At 45.0% G+C, this 11001-nt stretch overlaps 1 protein-coding gene across 1 annotated transcript in view; it reads right to left on the reverse strand.

Moving 5' to 3' along the window:
• VDAC1 (voltage dependent anion channel 1) overlaps window positions 1–1233 on the reverse strand; it is a 584928-nt gene extending 583695 nt beyond the window's left edge. Inside the window, exon 1 of the mRNA XM_073620778.1 lies at window positions 1210–1233. The gene's annotated coding sequence lies outside the window, so the exon portion shown is untranslated. The remainder of the gene's footprint in view (window positions 1–1209) is intronic.
• Between the last annotated feature and the right edge of the window lie 9768 nt (window positions 1234–11001).

An 11001-nucleotide genomic window follows, 5' to 3' on the forward strand; every position in this document is an offset into this window, starting at 1 on the left:
AAAATTAAAATAAGAAACATACTAGATCAAGTGTAGTATCTGTTCTTATCAGTTGCCAGAGGAGGCGATGTTGGCCCGACCAATAGTGGGAAGGGCGCATGCAAATCCGATGGTGTAATTGGACCTGGACAGACGGTTGAGGGAAAGTCATCACCTGTTGCCCATGGGGGCTTCAGTGGGCCTACCCAACCAGTCTAGAAAGGACCTCCTGGTGAGGATGGGTGCTGCACATGGGTCTGGCCGGAGGGTCGGGTCCCTGGCCTTCTGGCCTGGATTGTGGTAGCTCTAGCTACGGACAGTTATTTGGGAGAGAACGCTTACTACCCCTTTGAGGGGGGGGGGAGTGGCTAGTATCTCCCGAATGTAATTAGGTAGGAGTGATGGGAGCGACGGTGGAGCCTGATGGTAAAGGGCTCTCACCAAGCTTCTGGATCTCCATGCCTTTCTGCCTGTGGTGGGGGCTGCTGTGGTCTGGGCTGTGGGTCGGGGTTGAACTTGAAAGCCTATGGAGTAGTGCCCCTGGAGTGGCAGGCCAGGGGTGCCATAGAATCACTGTGTGTGGCAGACACTTTGATTTTGGGCACCAAGGTCACTACACCATATAACACGCTTTTTAAGCACCTGCCTCTTGGGCCGGGCCTTTTGGCTAGGACCAGAGGAATTTTTTATTCCTGGCCGGAGGGCCTGGTCATTGTTTCACACAATGGCCACTTCTTCACTCTCCTCTCCACTATCCCTTTCCCCACTTTTTTTATTTATTTGAAACCTATGTTTGTTTTGTCACGTCTTGTTTTTTTCACGTTTTGCACGATGAGTAAGGATGCGGGTCCTCGGGCCAGCCCTGAAAGTCTTGGGAAGGGGTGGACATGGCCTTTTGGCTTAGTTCGCTCTCTCTCATGGGGTCTCCCTTCGGGGGAGCCCCACCTAGTACTTGGGGGGGTCCTGTTTCGGCAGGCCCTCCAGAGAACGGGGTCTGTCTGGTTTTGGCCAGATAGACCATTGTAAGTACCTTTGTCCCCGCAGGAGCATAACGCCCCGGGGGATCAGGGAATTGGCACGTCTGTGTACCCGTGGCACTTTTTTGTGAGCACTCTTTATGTGTGTGCACATTTTTTATGCACCGGGTGAAGTTTTTGGGGTGTGTTTTGCACGCCATAGGCTTTCAAAAAAAAAAAAAAAAAAAAAAAAAAAAAAAAGAAACATACTCACCTGCTCTGTGCACTGGTATTATACATAGAGCTGCCCTGAACATCCTGTTCTGGGGTCCTCCGCGGGAGATCCTGGCTCCTCCCTTTCTGTGTCTGCCATAGGAAGCCTTCCTAAGGGGGCAGACATGCAGGCTCGCTCCTGAGCCGGGTTGTGCATGTCTATAGACACACATGGGTTGATTTACTGAAGGTAAATCTGCACTGAAAGTGCACTTAAAAAGTACACTGGAAGTGCAGTCGCTGTAGATCTGAGGGGAAGCTGTGCTGATTTTATCATCCAATCATGTGCAAACAAAAATGCTGTTTTTTTATTTTCCTTACATGCACCCCCTCAAATCTACAGAGACTGCACTTTAGTGCAAAGTGGATTTGCCTTTAGTAAATCAACGCCAGAGTTACTTGACTCCGACCCCAGAGACCAGGCAGGAAGAGAAGACTTACACAGCGCTGGATCAATGCTGGATTTATGTAAGTGTGAGTTTGTTTTACCTTAAAGTGATTGTAAAGGTAATTTTTTTTTTTACGCTTCAATGATTTTTATTAAAGTTTTCACATAACAGATAACAAAAGACCTCGGCATCTCATTGTACAGTATTTGTAGTACATCATACATAAAATATATGCAAGAAGTTCACCTCTTGTGTTTTCAAGGCCATTCCTCAAGTCCTGATGTAAACTCTACCCTATTTACTTTAATATTTGTGGTTTATGTACCATACCCTATGGTGGTTCTTCCACTGTACCCATTACATCATATTCTGTGGCCTTGTTCAGGCTCAATATCATAGGTCTCAGAATACGTCCCGCCCGCTGGGAAACGCCGGCTCCCCAACTATCTACTGGGGGAGTCTGGCTTTCCAGATCACGGGGGGGGGGGGGCTCATCCAGACCTCATTAGGTCGGTGTCTTGCCAAGGGAAAAGGGGATGGATTATCAAAGAAAGGAAAAAGGGTTCAGAGTTAGTGGAGGGCAAAGTTGGGGACTGTGTCGCCAACCCCCCAAAGTGAAATTTACTGGCAGAACGCCAAAATTTACAAACAGCACCAATTTTTTTTTGCTGACAAATAATCATGACATTTACTGACGGATCCACATTCTTTACTGACACTGCAAAAAAGTAACTAAAATGACTATTTTTAGTGCTAAACAGTGCAAATATATATATTAGAACTATAAGCACATAGCTAGTGCTATTAGCAATGTGTTTAAGTTAAACAAAAGTCAAAAAACATATTTCTCAATTTACATGAAGGTCAGGATACTATAACCCAGCCAGCAAAGAGTTCTCCCTTACATCAGAGTCTGCAGGATGATGACCAGAGACCACCTTCTGCAGAGTGAATACACTAAGATAAGGGGGGGGGGATTACTAATATAGGGGGGGGGGACCTTTATATCAGTGCCCCCTTACATTATTGTGTTCACTCCCCCCTTACATCAGTGACCCCCCTCAGACTGGCCTGGCCGCGCTGTCACTGACCTCCTCTCAGGTGCACCGTGCAGGGCTCAGTCAGACAGCTCCGGTTTTATTCTATAGTCTCCTCTCCACAGTCCACACAGTCTGTCTCTTCCCGTAACCCCCATTCCAGCGGCGTTCCCACTCTTGACTCCTTTTTAGGATCCCCTCAGAGACTGCAGACATGATCAAAGACAAGAGATGGTCAAAGGCTGCGGACATGATACAGGAGGTGGACAGAACCTGTGGACATGATACCGGAGGTGGACAGAGGCTGCAGACATGATACAGGAGGTGGACAGAGGCTGAAGACATGATACAGCAGGTGGACAGAGGCTGCGGACATACTACAGGAGGTGGACAGTGGCTGCGGACATACTACAGGAGGTGGACAGAGGATGCGGATATGATAATGTCCTCCTCTCCCCCTCACAGTAGCTTCCTTCTCTGTCCACCATCATATTACTTCTCCAGTCCACATCAGTGTGCTGTGTCCTCCTCCTGTGCCCCCTTCACTTGCGTCATTGAAAGGAGCACAGGAGGAGGACACAGCACACTGATGTGGACTGGAGAAGTAATATGATGGATGGTGGACAGAGCACATAAGTCTCTGTCCCCTGCATGGCATGGCTTCTGCCTCCTGGGGCTCCCAGTAACATCCTCCTCTCTGAGCCCTTTTTACTATGGATATCCCCCCCCAGCTTCACTCTCTCTCTCCTCCTCCTCTCAGTCAGTGTCCTCACTGTCCGTCACCGGCTGCTCGGCTCACGAGTGCACACTGCACGGCTGCCGTGGTCTAGACTCTCGATCTTTTAAAAAATGGAGCCGGGCGGCACAATTATGTTACTGCACATGTTCATACGAGCTTTCCTGCGCGTGCGCAGTTGCGTGGTCGGCTCGCGGCCATCTTCTTGTAAGGGCACTGGTGCCCGTAACAGACTTTAACGGGCAGCCCGTCGTTAGCGGCGGAGGCAATCGCGTCTGTTTGCCTGCTGTGCCTGGAGACGAGTGAGGCTAAGATGGCGCCCACTTGTCTCCATGACACTGCTGGGCGGAAGCGACGTCAAAACGTCACTTCCACCCATACGTCTTAAAGGCACATTTTTTTCAATGTCATTTTTTTAAATGATTTTTTTTTTTTATTATTGCATTTTAGTGTAAATATGAGATCTGAGGTCTTTTTGACCCCAGATCTCATATTTAAGAGGTCCTGTCATGCTTTTTTCTATTACAAGGGATGTTTAGATTCCTTATAATAGGAATAAAAGTGACACAATTTTTTTTTTAAACAGTGTAAACATAAATAAAATCATGTAAAATAAATAATATAAATAAATTACATTTTTTTTTTTTTAAAAACCCCCGTCCCGACTAACTCGCGCGCAGAAGCGAACGCATACGTGAGTAGCGCCCGCATATGAAAACGGTCGCCAAACCACACATGTGAGGTATCTCCGCAGTCGTTAGAGTGAGAGCAATAATTCTAGCCCTAGACCTCCTCTGTAACACAAAACATGCAACCTGTAGAATTTTTTAAACGTCGCCTATGGAGATTTTTGAGGGTAAAAGTTTGACGCCATTCCACGAGCGGGCGCAATTTTGAAGCGTGACATGTTGGGTATCAATTTACTCAGCGTAACATTATCTTTCCCAATATAAAAAAAAAATTGGGCTAACTTTAATGTTGTCTTATTTTTTTATTCAAAAAAGTGAATTTTTTCCAAAAAAAACTTGTAAGACCGCTGCACAAATACGGTGTGAAAAAAAGTATTGCAATGACCGCCATTTTATTCTCTAGGGTGTTAGAAAAAAAACAATATATAATGTTTGGGGGTTCTAAGTAATTTTCTAGCAAAAAAATCTGTTTTAAACATGTAAACACCTAAATTCCAAAACAAGGCTGGTCCTTAAGTGGTTAATGCATAGGATGCATTAAGGTAAAAAAACACAAAGGTTTACAACCCCTTTAACTAACCTTTCATGCCTAATGGGGCATACACACAGTCAAACTTTTCAACCGGACTGGTCTGACGGACGCCGACGGACCAAATCCGGCGGACAATCCGATCTTGTGTGGGCTTCACCGGACCTTTAGCGGCCTTTTCCGGTCGCAAATCTGACGGACTTTAGATTTGGAACAGGCTTCAAATCTTTACGACGTAACTCCGCCGGACCCAGAAATCCGCTCGTCTGTATGCTAGTCCGACGGACAAAAACTGACGCTAGGGCAGCTATTGGCTACTGGCTATAAACTTCCTTATTTTAGTCCGGTGACTTTGGTGTGATCGTGTGTAGGCAAGTCCGTTCGTTAAAAAGTCAGTCAGAAGACCGTCAAAAGTCAGTCGAAAGTCCGCTGGAAAGTCTGTCGGTGTGTCCTATTTCTGACATTTGTTGCTTACAAGTTAAAATCTGCACTTTTTGCTAGAAAATTACATAGAACCCCCAAACATATATATATATATATATATATATATATATATATATATATATATATATATATATTAGCAGAGACACTAGAGAATAAAATGGTGATCGTTGCATTATTTTATGTTACACTGTATAAAAAAGCCCCTTTCATGAATTAAAAGAGACTAAACAGTAAAATCAGCCCAATTTTTTATAGTATAATGTGAAAGATGATGTTACGCCAAGTAAATAGATACCCAACATGTCATGCTTTGAAATTGCGCACACTCGTGGAATGGCGACAAACTACGGTATCTAAAAATCTCCATAGGCAATGCCTTAAAAAAAAATATATACAACAGTTACCAAGTTAGAGTTATGCCGCGTACACACGGCCGGACTTCCCGACAGAAAAAGTCCGATGGGAGCTTTCGGTCGGACATCCTGACCGTGTGTATGCCCCATCTGACTTTTTCTGTCAGCATTTCCGATGGACTCAGATATAGAACATGTTCTAAATATTTCCATCAGAAATGCCGCGGCACTACAGAGGAAGACTTTTGCTAGAATTATTGCTCTCGCTCTATCGATCGCAGCAATACTTGAAAAGGTAAAGGTTTGGGACTTTAAATGAAGTATGTGACACATAGCTGGTAAAATGGTCAAAATGCATGATGGCACATTTATTCTTTCATATACAGATATCATGATGGCAAATTATCATTATAATTCATACACATTTGTCATGAATAACACATTGCAGCATAAAGTATAATTGCTGTGAGCTGGCTTGTTCTCTCGTCCTCACATTTTTGTAAATATTTTATTATATCGTTTCATGTGACAACACTGAAGAAATTACACTTTGCTACAATGTAAAGTAGTGAGTGTACAGCTTGTATAACAGTGTAAATTTGCTGTCCCCTCAAAATAACTCAACACACAGCCATTAATGTCTAAACTGCTGGCAACAAAAGTGTGTACACCCCTAAGTGATAATGTCCAAATTGGGCCCAATTAGCCATTTTCCCTCCCCGGTGTCATGTGACTCAGTGTTACACGGTCTCAGGTGTGAATGGGGAACAGGTGTGTTAAATTTGGTTATCGCTCACACTCTCTCATACTGGTCACTGGAAGTTCAACATGGCACCTCAAGGCAAAGATCTCTCTGAGGATCTGAAAAAAAGAATTGTTGCTCTACTTAAAGATGGCCTAGGCTATAAGAAGATTGCCAAGACCCTGAATCTGAGCTGCAGCACAGTGGCCAAGACCATACGGCGGTTTGACAGGACAGGTTACACTCAGAACAGGCCTCGCCATGGTCGACCAAAAAAGTTGAGTGCAAGTGCTCAGCGTCATATCCAGAGGTTGTCTTTGGGAAATCGATGTATCAGTGCTGCCAGCATTGCAGAGGTTGAAGGGGTGGGGGGCAGTACTCAGACCATACGCTGCACACTGCATCAAATTAGTCTGCATGGCTGTCATCCCAGAAGGAAGCCTCTTCTAAAGATGATGCACAAGAAATCCCGCAAACAGTTTGCTGAAGACAAGCAGACTAAGGACATCAATTACTGGAACCATGTCCTGTCGTCTAAAGACACCAAGATGAACGTATTTGGTTCAGATGGTGTCAAGCGTGTGTGGGGGCAACCAAGTGAGGAGTACAAAGACAAGTGTGTCTTGCCTACAGTCAAGCATGGTGGTGGGAGTGTCATGGTCTTGGGGCTGGATGAGTGCTGCTGGCACTGGAGAGCTACAGTTTGAGAGAACCATGAATGCCAACATGTACTGTTACATACTGAAGCCGAGCATGATCCCCTCCCTTTGAAAACTGGGCCACAGGGCAGTATTCTAACATGATAACGACCCCAAACACACCTCCAAGACGACCACTGCCTTGCTAAAGAAGCTGAGGGTCAAAGGTGATGCACTGGCCAAGCATGTCTCCAGACCTAAACCCTATTGAGCATCTGTGGGGCATCCTCAAACAGAAGGTGGAGAAGTGCAGTGCAAGGTCTCTAACATCCACCAGCTCCGTGATGTTGTCATGGAAGATTGGAAGAGGACTTGAGGCAGTGCTGGAAAATGGTGGCCACACAAAATATTGACACTTTGGGCCCAATTTGGACATTTTCACTTAGGTGTGTACTCACTTTTGTTGCCAGCGGTTTAGACATTAATGGCTGTGTGTTGAGTTATTTTGGAGGGGACAGCAAATTTGCACTGTTATACAAGCTATACACTCACTACTTTGTTACAATGTAAAGTTTCATTTCTTCAGTGTTTTTACATGAAAAGATATAATAAAATATTTACAAAAATGTGAGATACTGTGTATATATATATAGATATATCTCTATATATATAGAGATATATCTATATATATATAGAGATATATCTCTATATATATATAGATATATATATAAGTTCTTTTTCCTGTAAAGTCGCTTCAATATAGATGGAGATCAACTTCCATTGAAATCTATGGGTACAAGTTGCCTAGAAGTCGCCTTGAAGTAGAACAGGAACCGTTTCTGAAGTCGGAGCATCTTCAGTAGTGTACATTAAGACGGCTCTCATTCACTTCAATGGAATTTCTTATGTCCAGAGACTTGGGGCAACTTGAGGTCTGACAAGTCGGATCCCAAGTTGCTGTAGTGTGAACCGACACTTAGACTGGCCACAATAAAAGGCCACTCTAAAATGTGCAGTTTTATCACACAGCACAATGCCACAGATGTTGCAAGTTTTGTGGAAGCGTGCAGTTGGCATGCTGACTGCAGGAATGTTCACCAGAGCTGTTGCCCTTGAATTGAATGTTCATTTCTCTACCATAAGCTGTCTCCAAAGACGTTTCAGAGAATTTGGCAGTACATCCAACCGGGCTCACAACCACAGACCACGTGTAACCACACCAGCCCAGGACTTCCACATCCAGCATCTTTACCTCCAAAATCGTCTGAGACCAGCCACCTGGACAGCTGCTGCAACAATCGGTTTGCATAACCAAAGAATTTCTGCACAAACTGTCAGAAACCGTCTCAAGGAAGCTCATCTGCATGCTCGTCGTCCTCATCGGGGTCTCGACCTGACTGCAGTTCATCGTCGTAACCGACTTGAGTGGGCAAATGCTCACATTTGAATAGTGATAAAGGAAGTGCTGCGCTGACCCAAAAAAATCAAAAGAAGTTATAAAGGTATCGATACAAATTAAGTGAACAGCAGCTGACACACAAACAAACCAAGTCCCACCAATATGTATACGAAAAAAAGTGCAGCGCTAGAGTCCCAAAAAAACTAGACATATAAATGGAACAAGTATAAATCAGTGAAATACTAGGAAAATCCTAAAAGCAAAAAAATCAACACAATGCACAAACATGTGAAATATGAAAAAATGTCTATAATGCAATGTGATATGCTCTGAGGCCAGAGTCCATGAACATAGAATCAATGTAGGTCTTCTTAAACGGAGGAGGAGCTCGGACACTGGACGGTGACTGGAAACTCAGACGTAAGGCAACCACAGGTAACACGCCACAGACATCACAAAATGAGAGAGATTAGGTACTCTTACCAGATCTGTAGGACATATCTGCCATATAGCAGTACGTCTATTAAAGCTTGTGGAGGTAACCTCCCGTGGTATCTGCCCGGATGTTGTCCCTTAGGTCACAATCACCGATGAAGAGAGGTTATCATGGGTGGAAGTTAACCACTATCCCGCACGCTCTCCAGCTCCGGAATTGGAAGGTCAGCAGGAACCAGTTGAGGATGGAGTCATGGAGGAAAAAAGAAAAAGACTCCACATGGTGTAGGTAAAAAAATAAGGGTTTTAATGGATAAAAGCCTTTACAGGATAAAAAGTGATCACAAGTAAATAAAAAATGGCAACATGGGAAGCTGAAACGCCAGCCCTACACATTTCGACTGCAAAGTCTTCAACAGGGGCATAAAACAGCCTCCCCACATTGCCCATATACATAGACTGTATACAGCATTTCAAATTGGCTAGGTCCGCCCCCATTATGGCGGAACCGAAAGTAGGAAGTCAAGAACCATAAACATTTAAAACCAGCCATATATATTTATAATCTCATCCACACTAGCAGGTACATTTGACCTAAAATTGTAAGGGTGGATCGCAAGTCCGGCGGGAATACAATTATTAGTAAAGGCCACGAACGCCATACCGTCCGCACGGCTTGCGCTCCAAGCATCACATCCACTGTAACCAGAGGAACACAGTCTGGTCCCTAGGCTTGCGCCCCAAGCCTCGCCAATCACGTGACCAGGGCGGAGACAACAGCCAGCGGCCAATGCGCCGCCGGTGTCTCCTTAACCCAACCACGTGGAGTGTGCGTTCCAAGCCTCATGTGAGAGGGGGACAAGCGGCCAGCTCCAAGGCTGACATCATCCCCACTGAGGTAATTAAACTAATAACTACCGACTGGGGAAATAGCCACTCCCCTTCGGGGCGTCTGAGCTCCACAGTGGAAGTGTATGCAGACGTCACGAAGGGTCCAGTCCGCATTGATTGGTCACACACACACACAGGCGGCCAGTCACACCACCCACACATCGAGCCACGTCACAAGCCCAACTCGAGGTGTCAGCAATCCAATGTACACAAAATATCACACATAAATCGCCCTCATACAAGAGCGGGCACGCCACACTGAATCAGGGATGTTACAAGATATCTAACTGAATGACCCGGGTCACCTAATCCCTGTAGCTGAGAGTAATACGTGCTCCGGCCACCAAAAGGAATGCCAAGCAACGCCACATTGTCAACCCGACAGGGGAAGGAGCTCAGAGGTCCTGAAGGCAGGAAAAAAGAATATTAAAAAAAGGATATTGTAAACCATAAGATAAAAAGTAAAGGTCATAACCCTATTAAAATATTAGAATAGCTAACTAATCCCAATAAGGCATTACCCCCCTTTTCCACAAATGCTACAAAACAGGTCGACCACCTGGTTGGCCAAACATGTAGCCGGGCCAAAAAAAGAAAACAGACCCCCCCAGTAGTGTAACAGTACAGATGTCATAAATAACTGATATAAATATGTAATGGATGGCAACAAAGGTTAACCATCCAGCAGGCATAAATGTCCGATTATGTTTAACTTGGTCAATCAGTGACAGATAAAAATCGCATGTACTGGGTTGCACCTAGGGAGAAGAAGGTGGGAGAGAGGAAAAAAACCCAATCTTAACCCAGAGATATAAAATGAGTTAAATATCAAAGAACCCAATAGCCCCCATAAAGCAGATCCATATATGGCAAGACAAGGAACAAGAAGAGAAAAGAACAATGGGTGTGTCTCGGCTTGAAAGAAGGGGCGCTCCTCATGCTAGGTTGATGAAACTGTTAATATCCCACTCTACATTCATACAGTGTGGCGAAAAGCACCTAAGCTCATAAATCCAATACGTTTCAAGCCGCGACACACCCCTAAGACAGAACTCGCCCCTCCAATGAGGGACAAATTTGTCAATGATCAGAAATGAGGTACCCGTAGGGTCCCTGTTATGGCACTCAAGGTAGTGACGGGGAACACTGTGCTTAATACAGCCCTTGTTGATTTTCGCAATGTGTTCATTGACCCTGGTGGAAAAGGCCCTAGTTATTATTATTCTTTTTTCCTGCCTTCAGGACCTCTGGGCTCTTTCCTCTGTCGGGTTGACAACATGGCGTTGCTTTGCATTCCTTTTAGTGGCCGGAGCACTATTACTCGGTCTCGGCTACAGGTGTTAGGTGACCCGGGTCATTCAGTTAGATATCTTGTAACATCCCTGATTCAGTGTGGCGTATTTTGTGTACATTGGATTGCTGACACCTCGAGTTGGGCTTGTGACGTGGATCGATGTGTGGGCGGTGTGACTGGCCGCCTGTGTGTGACCAATCAGTGTAGACTGGACCCT

Source organism: Aquarana catesbeiana, linkage group LG03 (assembly GCF_042186555.1).
Source record: "Aquarana catesbeiana isolate 2022-GZ linkage group LG03, ASM4218655v1, whole genome shotgun sequence".
NCBI classification, from domain to species: Eukaryota; Metazoa; Chordata; class Amphibia; order Anura; family Ranidae; genus Aquarana; species Aquarana catesbeiana.